This window comes from Ambystoma mexicanum, chromosome 7p (genome assembly GCF_040938575.1).
Source record: "Ambystoma mexicanum isolate Mex_15411 chromosome 7p, UKY_AmexF1_1, whole genome shotgun sequence".
NCBI lineage: Eukaryota > Metazoa > Chordata > Amphibia > Caudata > Ambystomatidae > Ambystoma > Ambystoma mexicanum.
Genome location: NC_090939.1, coordinates 189,002,571 through 189,023,003, shown reverse-complemented (window position 1 = coordinate 189,023,003; position 20,433 = coordinate 189,002,571). Strand labels below are relative to the sequence as shown.

The window sequence follows — 20,433 nt, the reverse complement described above, 5'->3', positions numbered from 1 at the left end:
CCAGGAAGAGAGGTGAGAGGAATTCGGTAATTCTCCCCCCTTCCTACATTTAGTTCATCAAAGGCCCTTTTGGACAGAAGGGTAGCTTGGGATCCAGTGTCCACGAGTGCCGAAATTGTACCCTGCCCCTGTACTTGTACCGGGGCATAGTATCTTCCCTCCTTCTCCTCAAGGGGGCACAGATAATGCACATTTTTGGAAAACTGGTGGGCTAATTTTCTGGTTGTGGACATTGAGAGAGAAGAGATTTGGGCAAAATTCTGTGGAGAGTCTCGGGAATCTGAAAGAAAAAGTTGGCAACTTGTAAGAGGATATTCGAGTTCCCCTGGTTCCGGTCTTGGGCTGTCATGATCCCTGCTTCCAAGGGGTCAGGACTTGCCTCACATCCTTGGAAGCAGGCCCATAACCTTGATCCTGGGTACCAGCCAGTCCCTATCGGGACCTTTTGGACCTTGTCCTGGCGCCAGTGGCACCAGGCTCATAAAGATGACCGGTCCCGGCGCTGGAAGCGCCGGGCTCATAATGCTTAAGAGTGCTTGGGTGGACCTACCTGCAGCAGACCATGCTGCTTACTTACCAGCTCGATGGTCTTCTGATCCTTCTCTGCCTGGAACTACTTTTCCTGTCTGGGTGGGGCAGGAGCCACTCCCTGGAATCAGAACACAGGAACTCTTTTCTTACCTGGGCGAGGCTGTGGAAGAAGACGCCTAAGCACTACAAAAGGCTATTTAAACCACACCCGATTGATGAAACGTGCTTCGCGTTATTCTGCATCTGCAGCAGGACGCTCACCGTGTCAGCTCCAGTCTTCTTGAGATTCTTCAGCTCCAGTTCCTGTGAAAACGAATTCCTTACCTGCTAGAGATCCGATCCTCAGCTGCACCTGCCAAGACAAAACAACAGGTTAGCAGAATTCAATTCAAGAGCAGCGCTCTTACTTACCAAATATGGCGGCATCTTCCAAAGCCTTCCGCCGCTTTCTTCGGCTCCCCATCGACATCTGCAAAGAAAAGGACTTGATTAAGCATTGCATTCTTGAATTGCTTACCTGCGCTCCGCACGTTCTGAACTTCAAGAAGCGCTGCATGCCGGCATCTGCAAAACAAAGGGAGACATTTTAAGGCGCATTCTAAACCAACCATAAACTTTCTACTTACGCGCTCGCACGTTCGCCGGTATCCATCTAGCAACGCTCTCTGCATCCACGATCTGCAAGGACAAAAGAGACATTAAGGCGTGCTTTTTAAACAAACAGCAGTCATTTTACTTACGTGCACCGCGCTTCATCTTCTTCGTACATACGCGCTTGCACGATCCTGGGCACTTATTCATCAGCGTCCATTGCACCTAAACCTGCAGGACAAAGAGAGACATTAGAAAGGGTGACAGCAACCGGTCATCTTTCCTACTCACCTGCTCGCCGCATCATTCCTCTACAATTTCAATCTTGACACCCTGAGACTGAGCAAGGGACTAAATTAAGGGTGCTCCAATAACTATCAAGAAACCGCTCGTGCGGTAAACGGCGGTATCTTCCAACATCAACCTCTGCAATCAAGAGGATTGTCAGTGAACCAGTGAAGTAACTGGTGCTTGCGCCCCTGCAAAGACGCAGGATGGAGAGCCTGGCCTTAATATATCTAAGGTGAGCAAGCCACGCCCTTGGTTCGAATAAGAGGACTGAGGAAGGAGAAGTTCAGTCAATCCAGTTCCTAAATTGTTGATGAGCATGTGAATCCATGCCAGACCCATGCTGGAGAACAACAGTTACAGGTAAGTAACTTGTTCCTTACAAAATAAGGTAATCTTTGCGACAGTGCTGTTTGTGTACCACTTCTTGACGGATCAAGGAGTATTCAGCAAGGAAGACGGTGTTCTCTAGCCAATAGTCTCAATTTTTGCTTTTCTAAAATGTTACTTTTTTTTTTGTTATTGGAACAGGCCAGCCCTGTTGGAGCAGATTTTGTAGTATCAAAATGTCACCCACCAACTGACCTTCCCATGTTCCCATATCAATGTTTGTTTTCTGACAAGGAGTCCGAACTGTGTTTAATATTTGTTAACATCAATTGCCTCCTAGCTAACGCCAATTATAACCTGCCCAATCTGTTTAGCATTTGACTCTTTCCCACAATCTTTCTAATGTTCATGAGGTGAATTTTCTCCCATCTCTCCTGCTTTACTACGTTTATTTCAAATGCATTGTCCTCCCGCGTAGTCCTCATTTTATGAGATTTCCATATCCAGCTGCTTTGGAAATATTTTCCAATAGAGGGCGCTGCACATCAATGCCTGTCTCTGTCCCTCGGAGGCCTCCGTCTTGATGCTGATGTAATCGATGGTATAAAGTGCGTGCAGTGACTACTTCAGTTCTGTTTTTCTGCGAAAGCCATTGCTTCGAATACGGTGCGCTTCGTTTCCTTCCGAGATCGGGGCTTAAGTGCCAGGACTGTGAGGCAAAGATGTCCCTTACGGACCCCCATCTGGTGTCTGTGGTGCCTGGGTTCCTTTCACCCTACCTTTGACTATAGGGCCTCCCGATTGATGACAGCGAAAGCCCTGAAAGAGCGAAGAGGAAATCTAGTGGCAGATAGGTCTACAATACCAGTTGACAACATCTTCAGACGGTATCGGGTAATATTATCCCCAGATATATGGTCGCCGTAAATAATATCGCCGGGAAAAGGTCGCGGCTATATTATATGGGTGACCATATATATGGTGACAGGGGCAAAACAATTTTTTTTTAAAAAGGTTTGGGGGTTTCAGGGGTATCCCCCGCATGTTCCATGTAATAATGTCGCCACAAAAAACGGCTATTTTTCGGCGATATTTTTGCATGGCGAGATTTGTGTGGCGACATTATTACATGGAACCCTTCAGCCAAATCAAAATATTTCTCCACTTCAAAAGAAAACAAAATCACGATCACGCAGTTGTTCTCACCGGTATGACGTCCTTTCATCACAGGATGTTTTGTCACAGGTTTTTAGCCGTGAATTTTTTTCTCAAACCAGCACATTTTTAGGGGGGTTTAGTAAATTATATATATTCCCATTATGGAGGCAGGTGAGTGGAGCAGCGATGCGCGGCGCCCATTTTGGGCCAAAAACACTTGAAAAAGTGTCTGCATTCCCTACGAGCCCCAGCCACCATTTCCTGGTCTCTCCCCCTCCAACCCGCCTCCCATCCCGCCCACGGGCAGTGATTGGCTGCCTAGCGTGCAGCATCGGGGCCCAACGCTCGCATGCTCCCACCAGCTCCATTTCCCATTATGGAGGCAGGTGAGTGGAGCAGCGATGCGCAGCGCCCATTTTGGGCCAAAAACACTTGAAAAAGTGTCTGCATTCCCTACGAGCCCCAGCCACCATTTCCTGGTCTCTCCCCCTCCAACCCGCCTCCCATCCCGCCCACGGGCAGTGATTGGCTGCCTAGCGTGCAGCATCGGGGCCCAACGCTCGCATGCTCCCACCAGCTCCATTTCCCATTATGGAGGCAGGTGAGTGGAGCAGCGATGCGCGGCGCCCATTTTGGGCCAAAAACACTTGAAAAAGTGTCTGCATTCCCTACGAGCCCCAGCCACCATTTCCTGGTCTCTCCCCCTCCAACCCGCCTCCCATCCCGCCCACGGACAGTGATTGGCTGCCCCTCATCTCATAACCAGCCCTCCCAGGGCAGCCCTCTGCCCGGCAGCCCCTGCGGCTAAGGGCCCCATGGCCAAGGGCAGCTCCCACTAGGGCGGCTCCAGAGAGTGTCTGGAGGTGTCAGCAGGGGAAGCCAATGAAGCCACCAGACACCAACAAAACTGTGTGCTGGCATGGGTGGGGAGTAGAGCAATTACTCTACTCCAGAAAGCTCCTGCCACTCTAATTTACCTTTCAATGGCCTGCAGTATAATGTTAACCAGTACCACACCCCGAGAGAACCACAAAGATTAGCCTGCACCAAATCTAACACTGCACTTAGATGGTACTCTCAACCTTAGCCCGCATCGCATCTAGGTAGAAATAATGATTGTTAGCATATGCCACACTTAGATGAATCTCAAGTTTAGTCTGCGCCAAATCTAGACAGAAATGTAATTGTCAGCAAAAACCGCACCTAGATGGCATTTCAGAAATGTGATTGTTAGCATATGTGATTCCTAGCATGCACCACAATTAGAATTATGAACCTAGCTTGCGCAGCATCTAGATAGAAATGTGACTCTAAGAAAAGCTGCATTGAGAAGTGTACCCAATTGCCTATGTGTATTTAGAAGTTGTGCCCAATAGCCTCTCTGAGAAAGTTGCATTTAGAAGTTGTGCCCAATGGCCTCTCTGAGAAAAGTTGCATTTAGAAGTTATGCCCAATAGCCTCTCTGAGAAAAGTTGCATTTAGAAGTTGTGCCCAATAGCCTCTCTGAGAAATGTTGCTTTTAGAAGTTTGCCCAATAGCCTATGTGTATATAGAAGTTGCGCCCAATAGCCTCTATGTATTTAGAAGTTGTGCCCAATAGCCTCTCTGAGAAACGTTGCATCTAGAAGTGTACCCAATAGCCTGTGTATTTAGAAGTTGTGCCCAATAGCCTCTGAGAAAGTTGCATTTAGAAGTTGTGCCCAATAGCCTCTGAGAAAGTTGCATTTAGAAGTTGTGCCCAATAGCCTCTCTGAAAAAAGTTGCATTTAGAAGTTGTGCCCAATAGCCTCTATGTATTTAGAAGTGTACCCAATAGCCTCTCTGAGAAAAGTTGCAATAAGAAGTGTACCCAATAGCCTATGTGTATTTAGAAGTTGTGCCAATAGCCTTTCTGAGAAAAGCTGCGTTTAGAAGTTGTGCCCAATAGCCTCTCTGAGAAAGTGACATCTAGAAGTTGTGCCCTATAGCCTCTCTGAGAAAAGTTGCATTTAGAAGCGTATCAAACAGCCTATGTGTATTTAGAAGTGTAGCTGGTTCCAGTATGGTCTGGAATGCAGGGAACGTTTGGAAGAGCATGTAAACCCACCATATCACACCCCACGCTTACTCTCTCCTCTACATCACCACTCAAATAGAACACAGAGATACTATGACACCATTCGGTATAACTGTTCTCATACCAACACTTCTCGCTCACTCCCCATCACTCTAAGTAAACACCGCTGGTTACACACCCCCCAGCCAGGCGTTCTCCTCAGGCCTAACGCAGCCACAGTCGGTCTGGATAAATCCTGCCAGAACTAACACATACCCCTGACATCAACCACCACACCTACCGCTAAGAAGCAGCTATTTCATGAATAACGCACCAGCTGCACACATACCCGGTGCGCACACGCGCCGTTTGACCCTCCCCACTCTCTCTACTGACTTGAACTTCGGTTCCCAAGGGCGTTCAACCTACCAGCGCCTTCAGACCATACCAATGGTATATAAGGCGCTATATAAGTGCAAAATAACAATAACAATAACAATAAATCCTTGTTCTTCCGTCTGCAGACACCTCACTCTACACGTCCGGTACATCGTGAGAAGGGGACCAGCCCTAGGAGAAGGCCGAGATCTACGAGTCACGCTAGAAGACACGGCGACAGCTCAGTCCAGCCCAGCGCCTCCGTGGAAATCAGGTGAGCGTTACATGGGCCACCCCCGCCTTTTTGGAGGCATTCACCAGAATGGGTTTGAACCCGGGGATTTTGATGCTGTTGGTTCTGGGATAGGATGATGGGTGGTGACAGCTCAATCCCCACACATACCCAGTCTATTGATGCGGTTTTGGGTTCCCCTGGTTCCGGTTCTGGGCTGCCCCCCCTTTTTGGAGGCAGTCACCAGGATGGGTTTGAACCAGGGGTTTTCGGTATTGTTGGTTCTGGGATAGAATGATGGGCGTCGACAGCTCAATCCCCACATCTACCCAGTCTATTGATTCGGTTTTAGGTTCTCCTGGTTCCGGTTCTGGGCCGCCCTCCTTTTTGGAGGCAGTCAACAGGATGGGTTTGAACCAGGGGTTTTCGGTATTGTTGGTTCTGGGATAGAATGATGGGCGGTGACAGCTCAATCCCCACATCTACCCAGTCTGGATTGGAATCCCTTGGGAGCCATTTTTCCTTGGGAGGAGTTCCCCCATCTCTGAAAGAGAAGATCCTTTTCCCACGATCCTCTGAGGATCCCTCTACCTCAAATTGGAAGACCTGTACCTCCTCTACAAAATGGGTCTGTTTGGGTCCTTTTTTTCTCCTACCTCCTCTCTGCTCCTTGGGTGGCAGACTTTCAGGGGTAGGAGATTTTGTTTCCGGTTCCTGGGTTTCCAGGGGCTGTTTACAAGTGGGGAATGAAGCTTCCTCCAAGGCTTTAGACCCCCCTTCCACTTGTGCCTCCTCCCTGGGAACCGGTGAGTTATCGGGGTGCTGCCCCGTCATTGTTCTGGAGCACCAGGCCCAGAGTTTGGGGCATTCTGCGGTGGCATGCTCATCTGAGGGTTCTGTTGAGCCCTCAGTATGTGACCCAGATCCCGTGCCATATTTTGGACCTGGCGCTCTAACTGTGAAACCCGCTCAGGCTGATACAGGGTTCTATTTTCTCCCCTGGGCTGATCCCGGGAAGGGTAGCTATCCCTTCTCTGGTAGTACCCTGGGTTGGGAAGATTTGGGTACCCCTCCACCCTTGGCCTCCCCTCGCCTGGATTCGGTTGTCTGGGCTCGGGGAATTGGGGAAAGAAGGATGGATGATTTTGGGGCTGGAAGTTGGGTAGATACCAGGGGAACAAGTTCTGCCCAGGATTTGGTGGATGTCTGCCCTCCTGGGGAAGTGCGGAGGGAAGTTCCCTGGGTTGGGCGCTTGGTTGGATCCCCCCCTTGGGCCGGAGGAGTCCACACATAACCCAGGATTGGACTGTTTCCCTTATAGCGGGGACTTACATAGTCAGGGGAGCGAGGGACCCCATTTGTGGGACTACCTCCTCGACTCCCTGTCTGTGACTGGCCCGAGGGCCTTCTGGGCTTAGAATTATTTGGTGGCGGCAGGTTTTTAGGTCCCCCCATCTCCAAATCTAAAACGGAGGCAACCTTTACCTCTGCCACCTTGGCAGCAGCAGGGGTGCTGTTGGTTTTGGGGTTTTTGGGCTGATTCTTATTTTCCACCGGTTTCTGCACCTCATAGATGCGGGTGGCTTGATCAATGACCCAGTCTAAAGATCTTTTTTCGTGAAAGTCTCTCACGAGCTGGGTCATTAGGTATTTGGGTAAGGCATGGAAAAACGTATTAACAAATTCTTTACTGTCTGTGCGTACCCTTTTTGTAGTCTGCGCAAAAGCACGCTTTAACTCCTGCACAAATTCTTGTGGGGCCTGATCCTACCCACATTGCAAATTGTAGGCTGCCTTGCGAGCCTCTTGGGGATTTTTGTGAACAGAAAAATGTTTCAAGATGGCCGCCCTGTAGGTGGACCATCTTGAATGATTTTGGTCCTCCAGCCACGCAAAGAAACTGGAGTATTCTGGGGAGAATGTCCATTTTACATACTGAATGCAGCTACTGCCTTCTTTCAAATGGGAAGTCTCCATCATTTGCTCATAAAGCTCCAAGTGTTCCCAAACAGAATACTTGGCGTTCTTGTGATAAGGGGTGATGACACTCCTTATTGCCTTGATCTGCTTTAAGGGGTCCTTAAGCAAGGCCCTTTTTGCCTTTTGGCCTTTTTGATTTGGGTAACCCTGTTCCACTCATCCTCTGACTCAGAGGCACTGCTCCCAGAGGTGCTCGTCTGATCTTCCAGGTTTTCCCGGATTCTGCGAGCCTGGGAATGGCTAGCAGAATGTGGGGACCTAATCTCCTTTGTCCTGGGCCGCTCAGAGGAGTCTTCAGATCCCTCCTTGCTGCCAGGATTTGATGGGTACCCCCCCCCCCCCACTGACCTAACTGGGCAGAGGTTTTCAGGATGCCCTTAGTGGGCCTACTCTCCTGGGGTTCCCCACTAAATTGCACTCTGCTTAGGTGCCCATACCCGGATGCCCGCCCATCCATTCCTGGGAGGTACTGGCCTATGAACCCCATACTTTTGGCTGGATAGTAATTTGCCATCCCTGTGGCCCTGTGCTCATGTGTGCCAGGGGACATGGGGGTGGCAGAGTCCAAGGACTGGGAGAGATGAAGGCCTCTGGTACTAGGGCTCCTGAGGTTATGCTCAGGTGTTTCCCTTTCCCAGCGAACTTCATCTCTGTCAGCCCCTGCTCCCTGTTGCAATGCAAGAGCCTGCGCTTTCAGTTCCTCAGTTAAGGCCTTACTAGACTCTATCAGTCTCTCCTGCATGGCTACCTGTTGCTGGAGCCCATCATTGTGCTGACAGAGAGCCTCATTTTCTCTCTGCGCCTCCTGATTGGTCCTGGAATACTGGGCCAGTCTTTGCTGCAGGATGGTTACCTCCTGAGTCCCATCCCTAATGGCCTGTTCTTTTCTTGCCAGAGCATCTTCCACCCTCTTGGTGTGCTTTAACAAGTTCTGATGCTCTTTTTGGAGGTCACCCAGCCCCTGGAGGTCCAGGTGATTTTCTTCAATTTTTTCATTTAATTGGCAGACTTCCTGGCCTAAGGTGTCCCTTTCCTGACTAAGAGCCTGCATCTGTGCCGCCAGGTCGTCCCTCTGCCTTTGAAAGGCACCAGCTTTCTGGCGTTCTTGATCAAACTCTGCCTGGGTATCCAGGTCTTTCAAAATCAATTTATTGCTTTCCTCTTTCTCTCTGTCTAGTCGGATTTGCAGGGTGGCTACCTGCTCTGTGCATGCCCTGTTCAAGTCTAGTTGTTGCTCCAGCTTTTTCTAGCTCTGCAGTAGGGAGTCCAAACCTTCTTGGTACTCCTTCTGCAAGGCCAGAAATCTGGTATCCTGGTCAGCATTTTCCTATTGCAGGATATCCATATCCTCCTTCATTTTAAAAAAATATACTGCCTGCTATCATTTTCTGACTCCTGGCTCAGAAGAGACCAGGTCAGATTGGGCCTTCTCTAATGCCATCAGTTGCCTATTTGCCAGATCTTGGCCTTCAGCACATTTGTCCTGTATGGCTCCCATATATAAATATAAATATGCTGCTACCCTGGCAATTTTGTTGTGCTCATCCTTGGCCTTAGGGGCCATATATAGTTCACTCAGGACCACATGTAATGGACCCTGATCTCTCCATAGGTCTGACCCTGTTTCAGTGATCTGGGGTGCGATTGCCTGCAACCAGACCGCCTGGTCCTGATGAGCCCACTCACCTCTCACAAATAGCTTATGTAAGAGGTGTTCTCTGGCTATTTTGATATCTACCAAGGTCGTCATTCTTGAAATTGATTTCCTTCCTGACTTACAGAAGTTTGTATTTTATTTTGCAAAACAGACCGTTTCCTTAGAGCGTTCCTTTGAGGGGTGTTTTAACAGTGTAACACGGCATGGTGATTCAAAAGAATTTATATATCCTGTCAATTAGCACACTGTATTAATATGCACAAGTGATAGATCTAATCCAGAATCCCGGAAGAGCCCACAAATCTGTCAAGTGACTCCAATCAAGCACTCCCACTAAGTCAGTGCCTTGTCTGGCATTGCTCAAGGGAATCCCTTAATTATATATTTTTATGAGAAGTTATACTCTGGATGATAAACCCTTATATAACGCCCCTCTCTATGAATCCCCCTGATCTCACTGAGCCAAGAAGTAGGTTTGTTTTGCAATTTAAAAGATTTATTGGAAAAATTAAACAATATATATATATTACACTTTCATAAATAAATATTTGATTGCACACTTATGAATATGATGTTGATCAACAATAGATAATCTGACCTTAGCACTCTTCTTTACAATCAATGAGGATTTAGTATAGGAAGGTTAAAGGCAGCAGAAAATACTTTTATGGTTTCAAGGAAAAGCAATGAGGGAAAAATGCAGCACAGAAATAAACTTGATATGATTTCAACAAAATATAATATGATCACTTTTTCTTTACAAATTTCCAGTTCCCCACAGCAAGTTTAGAGGAAAACAGGTATGATTTTAAAGCAGGCAAGATCCTTTTAAATGTGGTGGCAATGAAGTGAAAAATATGCTGAAAATGCTTTTAATTCCCTCTAGAGGTTCAGGGTGAGTGAGAGATACTTTAAATCAGTTCAGGTCAGCACTACCAATGATTCAGGGATGGATATCAGGTTGAAAACGGGATTCAGTAATGGAAGCAAAAGACAGATATTTTTACACGTGGTTGAAATGAAGCAAACTGCCAATTTGCGGCACTTTTTTCCAAGTGTGTCGATCGCGATTATGGAGGAACTATAAGGAGTAGCAAGTCTTGTTAGGCTTCTTGGAAAGCTTAGAATCTTAGCTTTCAAATGGAAGTTAAATCTCGTTCCTAGCACCTACGATTCCAAAGATACGGACGATTTTATGAAGGTAGTTTTTCAGAAATGAAATAATGATTAAAAATGGCAAAATAACACTTTTACAGGTTTAAAATCGGAGAATGAACACACGATTCCTATGATGCAGTTCTGGACAGGTTCAAATGTTTTGAATCAGATTATTTTAAGCTAAGAGATGGGCTCTGCACAGGCCTCCGGATACTCACTCCTAATTTTGGAAGGACTGGGCCTCGTCACGGATCTGGTCAACAGGTGGGACTGGTCTCTGGCAGCTTCTGGAATACTGGTTCTGCTCACATCGATCTGGTCTAAGTCTCTGGTTCTGCTGGTCTGGATCAAGTGGATTCTGGATACGGCACTGCTTTCTGGGTCTGGATATGGTTTTAGCCAGAATCAAACAGCTCAGCCCGGCTGCTTGAATAGTTTGGTTGGATTGCTGGATTCTGAAGGCCTTCTGAGAAGAGTTCTCAGCTTGTGGGTTAGGCCTTTGCTTTAGTTTTGGAGTTAAGTTCTGGATATCTGGATGTAAAGTCTTAAATCTGGATGTGAAGTCGTCCGTCAAAATGCTCCGCAAGAAAGTGGAAAGTGAATCTCTTGCCTGTCCAAGCAGTCTCTTTTATGTGTTTTGAAAGTGGGTGGGTAGGATCATTCTGCATGCCCAACCCTCTCATGATTTGATAGGTCAAGGATTCTCTGTGACCTGATTTGAGAAGGGATAGTGTCTCAGAGTGAGTCAGAGTCTTACAGTCTATTGAAGAAACGCCCCTTTGCTTTTACTTAGAAAATGAATTTTTCATAACTGACAGGTTTCCCAGATACACACGTTGTTGAAATTACATACACATTTCACAGATTAATTTAAGATACGCTCTCGCCCAACTCTGATCCCCCTCAGAGCCTGGGTTCACAAATGGCAACATTTTGTGCTTTTTAGTGACTTTCGCCATATTGGGTTTTCCTCAAAATTTACATAGACCTGCACCCCTTCCCTGAGCATATTACTGGAAATTACTATGTCTCTATCCTAAACACAGTGTCTGCAATATTAATAATTAGCAGGGTTCGGTTCCAGAACACCGTACAAAGTGGAATTTGGGCTCAAATCGTGAGGGCATTTTTCATTTTCATGATCCCCAAATTGTACATTTCTGTGAGCTTAATACAAGATTTTATAAGCATTTAACTTAAACATATATTTGCTGCAATATGAATCCACAGTCCTGTCTGGCCCGCCCCTAGGAACTGGGGGAGTCAGGGATCACATGTCTCGACTTCCAGGCAGAGCTCTGTTTACAGTCCACACCCAGAATCAGCATACCCCATTCAATTGCAAGGGTCTATTGTGTTGGGTCCAGCAGGCTGCAGGGAAGTCCCCTCCCTCTCAATCAACAGGGCCATGTGATATCCAGCCTCCTGGTGTGGGTCTCTGGGGTGTTAACAGTTCTCAGGAAAGGCCAGTCTTTTGAACTTTTAATTACATAAGACCCCCTTCTGTTCACTGCCCAGTTCTGCAAGACAGCTCTCCTGTCAGGATTTACAGAGCGCCAGCGCCGGTCAGTGTCCAATGCCGTTACTGCACCTATTTTTGACAGCTGTCTTGAATTAATACATTTCAAAAGGAAAGGATTTTACTTGATAGTATATGATCCTTGCTTGACATGGCATTGATGTGGATCTGTAGTAGAGTAAAGTAAAACACTCAACCATAGTTGGATTTTTGTTTGGTGGTTCCCGGCCCATGATCTTAGCAATTTTTGACATTAATAACAACCGGTTTTGAACAGAACCATCTTTCTTTGCACTGGTGGGTGGCAGGTCAGGGGACCATTTTGGTGTGCGCAAAACTGCACGGTTCTCCTGGATTCTGGCGCAAACGTGGGCTTTTCCACCATCTTGGATTTCCTAAGCCCACAGCACCAAATGTTGCAGCATAATAGTCCAGACGTGGGTCAGGACACCCAACAGGGCTGATTCATGGAATTTGTGCGCAGAAAAACAGGGTTTTGTGCACAATTCTGCCCGCAAATCCCTGTTTAACAAATGGGGATTTGCGGCAGAATGGCGCACAAATCACGGTTTTCCGGCGCACAAAGTCCATGAATCAGCCCCCTTGTCTTATCTCCATGTCCCTAACTGACATTCCCGGAACCTCCTGGTGTCCAGGGTGCCACATACCTCACAACATTCTAACAGGCCTCTCACTGCAAATACTCAAGACCCATACACTCTAGTCACAACACATCGCCTTCCTTAAAAACAAAAACATTTGTGAAGGACACTCCTTCACATGCCAGGACAAACAATCATAACAAAACTGAACTACTCCTACCCTGGCCTGCCACGCCACGGTCTCCGTACTGCCACTACCGAGCACAAGCTTGCCACACAAGGACAAATAAACCTACAACCTCAACCATCACAAACAAATAAACTCCTTCCTTCGATTTCTCTTTAGCTCACACTCTTGTATTATTTTCCCCAGCGTTTCTTGGTCTTGGTAGTTCAGTATCATAAGCACAAATGTTCATAGAAAACTTTCTCTTAAAGTAGTTTGTTCACTTTGCTGCTTTACTTTTGAGTGGGCTATTTTGTGTCCCTGAACCACTTTGCTACTCTGTATCACTTGCTTCACAGTTTTTGGTAATTTAATGCTCACCACAAGTCTGCCTTCCTTCGCGTCTCATCTGCACGCATGCAATCTTCAATTGGGAGATATACTGTTGCAACTTCAATCTTCCCTTAAAACACACCGGCTTTTCATGTGGTTCGCTAACTCACCGGCTGTGTGCATTCCTTTCTTGTCTTTGCGGTTTTAATTCACGAGTCAAGGTTAATACCACAGGCTTGGCCTCATCTCTCCAACTCTCTCCTTCAGCCGGGAGGGTCGCTGGCGTCCTTGAAACGCAATTCAGTCTTCTTGTCTGGGATTTGGCCTTCTCCGTGTATCTTTCACAGCTCTTCGGAGGCAACAACCTTCTGCAGGGATCACCTGGGTTTCCCTACCCTTTTCTCCTGTCCCTCGATCGGTCGTTCTGCTCCAATGGGTTTGCCTTTGCCCCGGAAGATCTGCTCATTCTTGTGTTCCGCCTTGATCAGAGTGTGTGTCTATGTTCTGCCTTTTATCCGTGTGCGGAGAGCTAATGGGTATCAGATGTATGTGATTAAAGTCAAGTGCCTGACCTTGCCTGCCCCGATTAGCGGGACATGTCCAATGCGATATGTAAGGGTTAGCCTCTTTACACTGTCGCCCTCTTCGTCTGCCTAGTGGTTGTACAGAAAAAGGGGGTGGGGGAGTTTGGAGATTGAAGAATCCTGACAAATGGGATGGGGCATGGGTGCAGGAAAAGGGGGAATACCACGTCCCCCTAACTACTCCCTCATTCCACTGAACCGTCCGTCCAGAGGAGGGGAGGTAGCATTCGTCTTGAAATCTCTCTTCCGCGCCTCAATCATTGAAAACCAACCTTCCGTTGCGTCCTGTGAATCTCTCCACGTTAAACTATCCCTCTCCCCGTCGCTCTCACACAGATTCCTAATAATCTACAGGCCCCCTGGCTACGATACACAACCTTTGCGATTCTATCGCCACCCTCCAACTAAACCATCCCAACCTCACCCTTCTTGGAGACTTCAACATATGGCCCACCAACCCTATGACACACTCACGGTTTAGATGCACAGGCAATAAGATTCTGTTGAGGACATTTGGCACTTGTGATAGTGAGAATATCATTTATGGAATAAAGTGTCCCTGTGGGAAATATTATGTTGGCCAATCCATGAGAGCAGCTAAAGTACGTTGGAACGAACACCGCTCTTGTATACGTAACTTTAATCCCAACTCGGCAGTGGCTCGCCATTGGAACGAGAAACGCCACAATTTGACTCAAATCAGATTTTTGATTCTTGAAGTGCTAAGCAAAGTCAATCCACATGAGGATTTGAGCCTTCGGCTTAACCAAAGAGAGACATATTGGATTGACAGATTGGGGAGCCTGTATCCCAATGGCCTAAATGAAGAAATCAATTATCATTGTTATCTTTGAATGTGATGCATCTATGTTGATTTCATGTGACATTACATAATGTTCTTTGTATTAGTTATTGATGATTTTGTATGTCATACATAATGGTTTGATTGTTAAGCCAGTATCCTTAGGCATTGATAATACTTACGTAGTGTTCCAGATCTTCAGAGTCGTTATGTTAACACTTGCTAATTTCCTTAATTGACACATTAATTGCACGCATTGTGCGCATGCATCTTTGCAGCCTTTCCCGGACACCCGTCTGGGACCCAAGGTGACACCTCTAGTGCCACCTACCACGGCTGTGATGCTAGTTCACTATCCCTTACCTTCACATGGGCTACCACATTTGGTGCCTGTGTAGTTATATGTTTCTATTACTTTCCCTGTTGTTTACTTTTCTACAGTATTTTTTCTATGTTTATTATTTTTGTATATTCTTTTTTCTTTTATTCATTTTTTCTTTTTATCTCACCTGAGTGTTGATAATTGGATTTTTAGCTCCTAATATGCCTACATAGCTCATATGCAGTCTCCCAAAAGTATGTGCCGCATCGCGCCGCTCTTCTGATGCGATGCGATCACGTGGGTATTTATAGCAGCGTTACCATTAGCAACGCTTGCTTACAGCGATGCAGAACGGCGTTTTTCTGGCCGGCATAGACCCTGATTGTCTTCCAGGTAATCATTGGAGACGACTCTTTCTAATCACAGCGCTATAGCGCCTCATTGACTCCGCTTAAAATACACTTTTACTTCTTACAGCTTTATCGATTTGGCTGCACTCTGCACGCTGCTGTTACCGACAACAGATCACATATCTGCTTGTGATTGTAGATTTTTGTTTCTACGAGGCCAAACACTTCTCGTGAGTCCATTTACATTGTTTTTCCCTCCATTTACATGGTTATACTCCCCCGTTACTTGCACCTATTGACTCTTGGTTTTGTCTACTTCATTTCATTACATGTTCTACTTTGACTTGAACCCTCATCTACTTTTTGGTATGTGATTTTTAATTTATTACCTTCTTTTTCTATTGTGATTTATGATTGTATATTGCGCCATTTTTTACGTTATTTTATATGTCATGTGTTATATATTCCAATTCTATGTTATTAGATTAGACTCACCCTGATGAAGGAGTTATTTGCTCCGAAATGCATTGGTACACAAAGTCTATTTAAAATATGAGAAGTGGCAGCTGTATCCTCACTAAGACAGAATTAGTGATTTTCTCTCTCTTTTTTTCATTGTTCGAAATATATGTTTTTGATAAACATATTACTCTCACTACTACTTTCGCTCAAGTGTTTCTTTATTGAACTTATGCATAAGAAGAAGAGAACTTACATTTCAATCTAAGTTTAAACTATACCACCCGTATAGGGTATGTACGGAGAGCGGCTGTTTGACTAGATTTCTTATCTAGCCTTCTTTGGTTCTTGCATTCATGAGTCAGGGTGTCTCCAGACTTATTGCAGCCAGCTCCTGTAAGCATCCATTTGAGCTTTGGTCCTATTTTTGACTCAATTTTTTTGAGTTCTTAATATTAGCATACAGAGTGTGGTGCCCACTTTATTTCATTATTTGCTTCAAACTTCTATCTGCCCACAAACCATCTGGATCACCACTGGACCCTTGCCCTGCCACAACCCTTAAAGAAATGTTTGCTTCCACCTGCGCAGGAGAACACACAAGATCTATCATAAATGCCTCCCTTTCTTCCGGAATCTTTCCCGACGCATTCAAAATGGTGCACGTCAAACCTCTAATTAAAAACCTTTGCTCGACCCTCTCAAGCCCAGAAAACTACCGCCCTATCTCAAACACCAGGTTCCTTGCCAAACTCATTGACCGAACCTCCTACTCTCAACTAAATGCCTTTGTCGAAGCCAACAATCTCCTAGACCCCGCCCAATCAGGTTTCAGAACACGTCACGGAACTGAAACCACCCTAACCTCGATCTGGGATGACCTTAAAATGACAGCAGACTCCGCGGGATGCGTCGCACTAATCCTTCTCGACCTATCGGCCGCCTTTGACACGATCAATCACTCAATCCTCGTAGACCGCCTCCACTCCCTAGGAATTCGTGGAACCGCTCTAAAATGGATAGCTTCATTCCTCAAAGACAGGCACCAAATAACTACACTCTCCAGCTTTACCTCCCAAGCTCGACCAATCGACACGGGAATCCCACAAGGAGCATGTCTATCCGCCCTCCTGTTCAATCTCTACCTGATCACCCTCCCACCAATAATTTGTTCACACAACAACCTGTGTTACAACTACATTGACGACACTCAACTAATTCTAAAACTCCTGAACTCGAAACCCAACTCCCGACCTGACCTGGCATCCTGCCTCCTTAACATAGAACTCTGGATGACCCAAAGCCACCTCTTGTTAAACCCCTCCAAAACAGAAATCATGGTTTGCGGCAACTCCAATCTTCTTCCGCACCCACTACCCTGCCACCCACCATGGGCAACTCACTGACACCCTCCAACTCAGTGAAAAATCATGGATGCACCATGGACTCTGACCTAACACTCTTGCGCCAAGTCAACAATGTCTCAAAGTCCTGCCACTACCACCTTAAAACCCTTCGGCGCATCGTTCCATATCTCTCATTTCCCAACAGACTCTCTGCGGTCCTATCAATCGTTATATCAAGACTGGACTATGCAAATCCCCTCTACCTTGGAATCCATGCCTACCAACTGAATAAACTCCAAAGGTCACAAAACGCGGCGGCCAAAATGCTACTTGCTCTCGGTCCAAGAGACCACGTCTCCCCAGCCCTTAAGACACTGCACTGGCTTTCTGTAGCCCCTAGGGTGGCTTTCAAAACCTTATGCCTCTCCCATCGAGCACTGCATAAAACTGGACCTCAATATCTTCAAGACAGGCTAATACCTCATCATCCCACTCGCACCCTAAGATCAAGCTCAGCCAGCCTCCTAGTAATTCCTAAGACAAACTCAGTCAGGTTAGGCGGATCATCTTTGTCAGTCCTGGCCCCAACCCTGTGGAACTCGCTCCCACCCCACATCCGCCTAACTGAGGATTTAGCGTTCTTCTGCAAATTACTGAAAACCTGGCTCTTCCCCTAAAACCAACCGGTTTTCCAAACTAACAGCATCACAATGACACCGACCCAACAAACTACCTGATGCGAGAAGTTGACAGCTAATAAACTTGAATGTAAACTAGAAGACAAACAGAACTAAACGAGTAATGTAGATCAAAACAGTGAAGAGGATAATATGAATAAATCATTGGGAAAGTAAGGTGATCTAAAGTGATGAAATTGACATAATGAATGAGGAGGGAACGTAGTGAATGACATGGATGAAATAGTTGGAATGGATGAAGCGTATAGAACAGATGGATGCACTAAGTGGAAGAGTGCATGAGTGGAAGAACAGATGACTAGAAAGATCAAATGAGTATGGAGATCGGACGAGTGTATAGAATAGATGAACATACTAAAGCCAATGAGTGGTTAGGTGTGTAGAGCGGACGAGCGTGTAGAGTTGATGAGTACGTAAATACAGAGAAGCGAATAGAACACAGGAGGGCGTTGTACTGATGACTAAACTGAACGTACGAACGTATAGACCGGATGAACATTTAGACCAGATGAACGTGTAAGAGCGAACGAGTGTGTAGAGAGGATGAGCGTGGAGAGCAGATGAGCGTGGAGAGCGGATGAGCGTGGAGAGCGGATGAGGGTGGAGAGCGGATGAGGGTGGAGAGCGGATGAGGGTGGAGAGCAGATGAGCGTAGGGAGCGGATAAGTGGGGGAAACTGGATGACTGTGGGGAGCGGATATGTGGAGAGCGGATGAATATGTAGAGCAGATGACTGTGGGGAGCGGATGAGTGTGTGGAGCGACTGAGTATAGAGAGCGGCCGAATATGGAGAGTGGTCGAGTGTGGAGAGTGGCCGAGTGTGGAGAGCGGCTGAGTATAGAGAGCGGCCGAATATGGAGAGCGGTCGAGTGTGGAGAGTGGCCGAGTGTGGAGAGCGGCTGAGTAGGGGGAGCGGATGAGTGTGGGGAGCGGATGAGTGTGGGGAGCGGATGAGTGTGGGGAGCGGATGAGTGTGGGGAGCGGATGAGTGTGGGGAGCGGATGAGTGTGGGGAGCGGATGAGTGTGGGGAGCGGATGACTGTTTGTTTGTTTGTTTGTTTATTTAGTATAGCGCGCAAAACCCAGAGGTAACAGGGCGCAACAGAGGTCAGGAAGATAGGATTACTTAAAAACTTGGTTACAGAATAAGATAGGCATGAGAAAAAGTGCATTGCATTTACAGTTACATTGTGTGGGATGTGCATATATACATATAATTGAGCGAAGGTTTACAAATTTACATATTAATACTGTGCGTAGGAGCAGTTCGGTTGCATTTACATATTTACAAATTTAAGGCTGTGCGTGGTAGTCAGGTTATAGCATTGGCATGATCAGATTAGATGGCAGGGTTAGTCGTGAGGATCATTGGCCCGCAGCCAAGTGAGGGTGTTTCGCCTGAAGCTATAGTAGGATTGGTCTGTCCTAATGTGGAGTGGGAGGGCGTTCCAGTGTTGGGCTGCCAGGACAGGGAAGCTGCTACCGCCGGTTTTCTTTTGTCTGAAATTGGGTACCTGCAGGCAGTAGGAAATGATCGATCTGGTGGGGCGGGTGGACGTTTTTTTCTTTATTCTGGATGCGAGATAGGGGGGGGCTGCGTTGTTTAAGCATTTGTGGGTGAGTGATGCCGTTTTGAGGGAGATGCGGTCATGGATTTTAAGCCATTTGTGTTCTCTTCTTTTGTTGGAGATGTGTTCCTTAGAGGGTAGGTTGAGGGCTGTTCTGAGAGCGTTGTTTTGTAGTGTCTGTAGTTTGTTGGTTATGCATTTGTTGGCTCCTAGGTACATGGCGTTGCAATAGTCCAGTCTGGATAGTATTAGGGCGTTGGCTATGATGATGCAGCTAGTTTGGGTGAGGAAGGCTCTACATGCCCTAATTAGCTTGCATGTGTAGGCGGTGGAGGATGCTAGTGAGTTGACTTGTTTTTTTAGTGACATGGTTGCATCAAGGTGAAAGCCTAGTGTTTTCACTGTTTTGGCCACTGTGATGGTATTGCCATCAATGTTGAAGGCCTTGTAGTTGGAGCTGAGTTTTTTGAGATTGGCATTGGATCCGAGGAGCAGGATTTCGGTTTTCTCATCATTTAGACATAGACCGTGTGTGGCCATCCATGCCTGAATGATGAGATATATTTTGTTTACCAAGGCCGTATCTGAAGCGTAGTTGCCTGAGAGGGGTATGAGGATCTGGGTGTCATCTGCATAATTGGTATATGAGACACCCAGTCTGTCCAACTTGTCAAATAGGGGCTTGGTAAAGATGTTGTAGAGGGTGGGAGAGACGCAGGAGCCTTGGGGCACCCCACAGGTTATTTTAATGGGGTCTGCTGAGGATAGGGTGGAGAAGACCCTCATAGTTCGGTTGTCCAGGAATGATTGGATCCAGGCTATGGCCTCTTTCGAGAAGTGGGCTGCTGAGGCCAGGTGTTCGCACAGGACTGCGTGATCCACCAGGTCAAATGCTGCCGACAGGTCGAGGAGTAGTAACATGGCAGTGTTCCCTTTGTCGTTAATCTCATTGATCTGGGTTTTAAGATCGATTAAGGCTGTCTCGGTGCCGTGCTTCGGTCTGAAGCCTGATTGGTGGGTGCCTAGTAGTTTGTGAGTTTCAAGATATTGCTGAATCTGCAGGTATGCTACTCTATCTATTATCTTTAACAGGAATGGCACCGTGGTGATGGGCCTGTAATTGGTGGGAATGGCGGGGTCTAGGGTTTGCTTCTTGAGGAGAGGCAGGACCCAAGATTCTTTGAGGTTGCTTGGTATGGTGTTGGAGGAGAAGGATGCGTTGATCAGCTTGGTTATGAAGGGGGCTGGATCCCTAGCAGCATCCTTGATTATTTGGGGAGGGCAGTTGTCGCCTTTGCAGTTAGATGGTTTAAGTGAGGCTATAATTTTTTCTGTTTCTGGGATAG

At 46.7% G+C, this 20,433-nt stretch overlaps 1 long non-coding RNA gene across 1 annotated transcript in view; it reads left to right on the top strand.

The window, feature by feature from the left end:
• Positions 1-20,433, top strand: part of LOC138526539 (uncharacterized) — a 204,266-nt gene that overhangs the window by 173,259 nt on the left and 10,574 nt on the right. The window contains exon 4 of the long non-coding RNA XR_011283614.1: positions 5,458-5,585. This is a non-coding gene — a long non-coding RNA (uncharacterized lncRNA). The remainder of the gene's footprint in view (positions 1-5,457; positions 5,586-20,433) is intronic.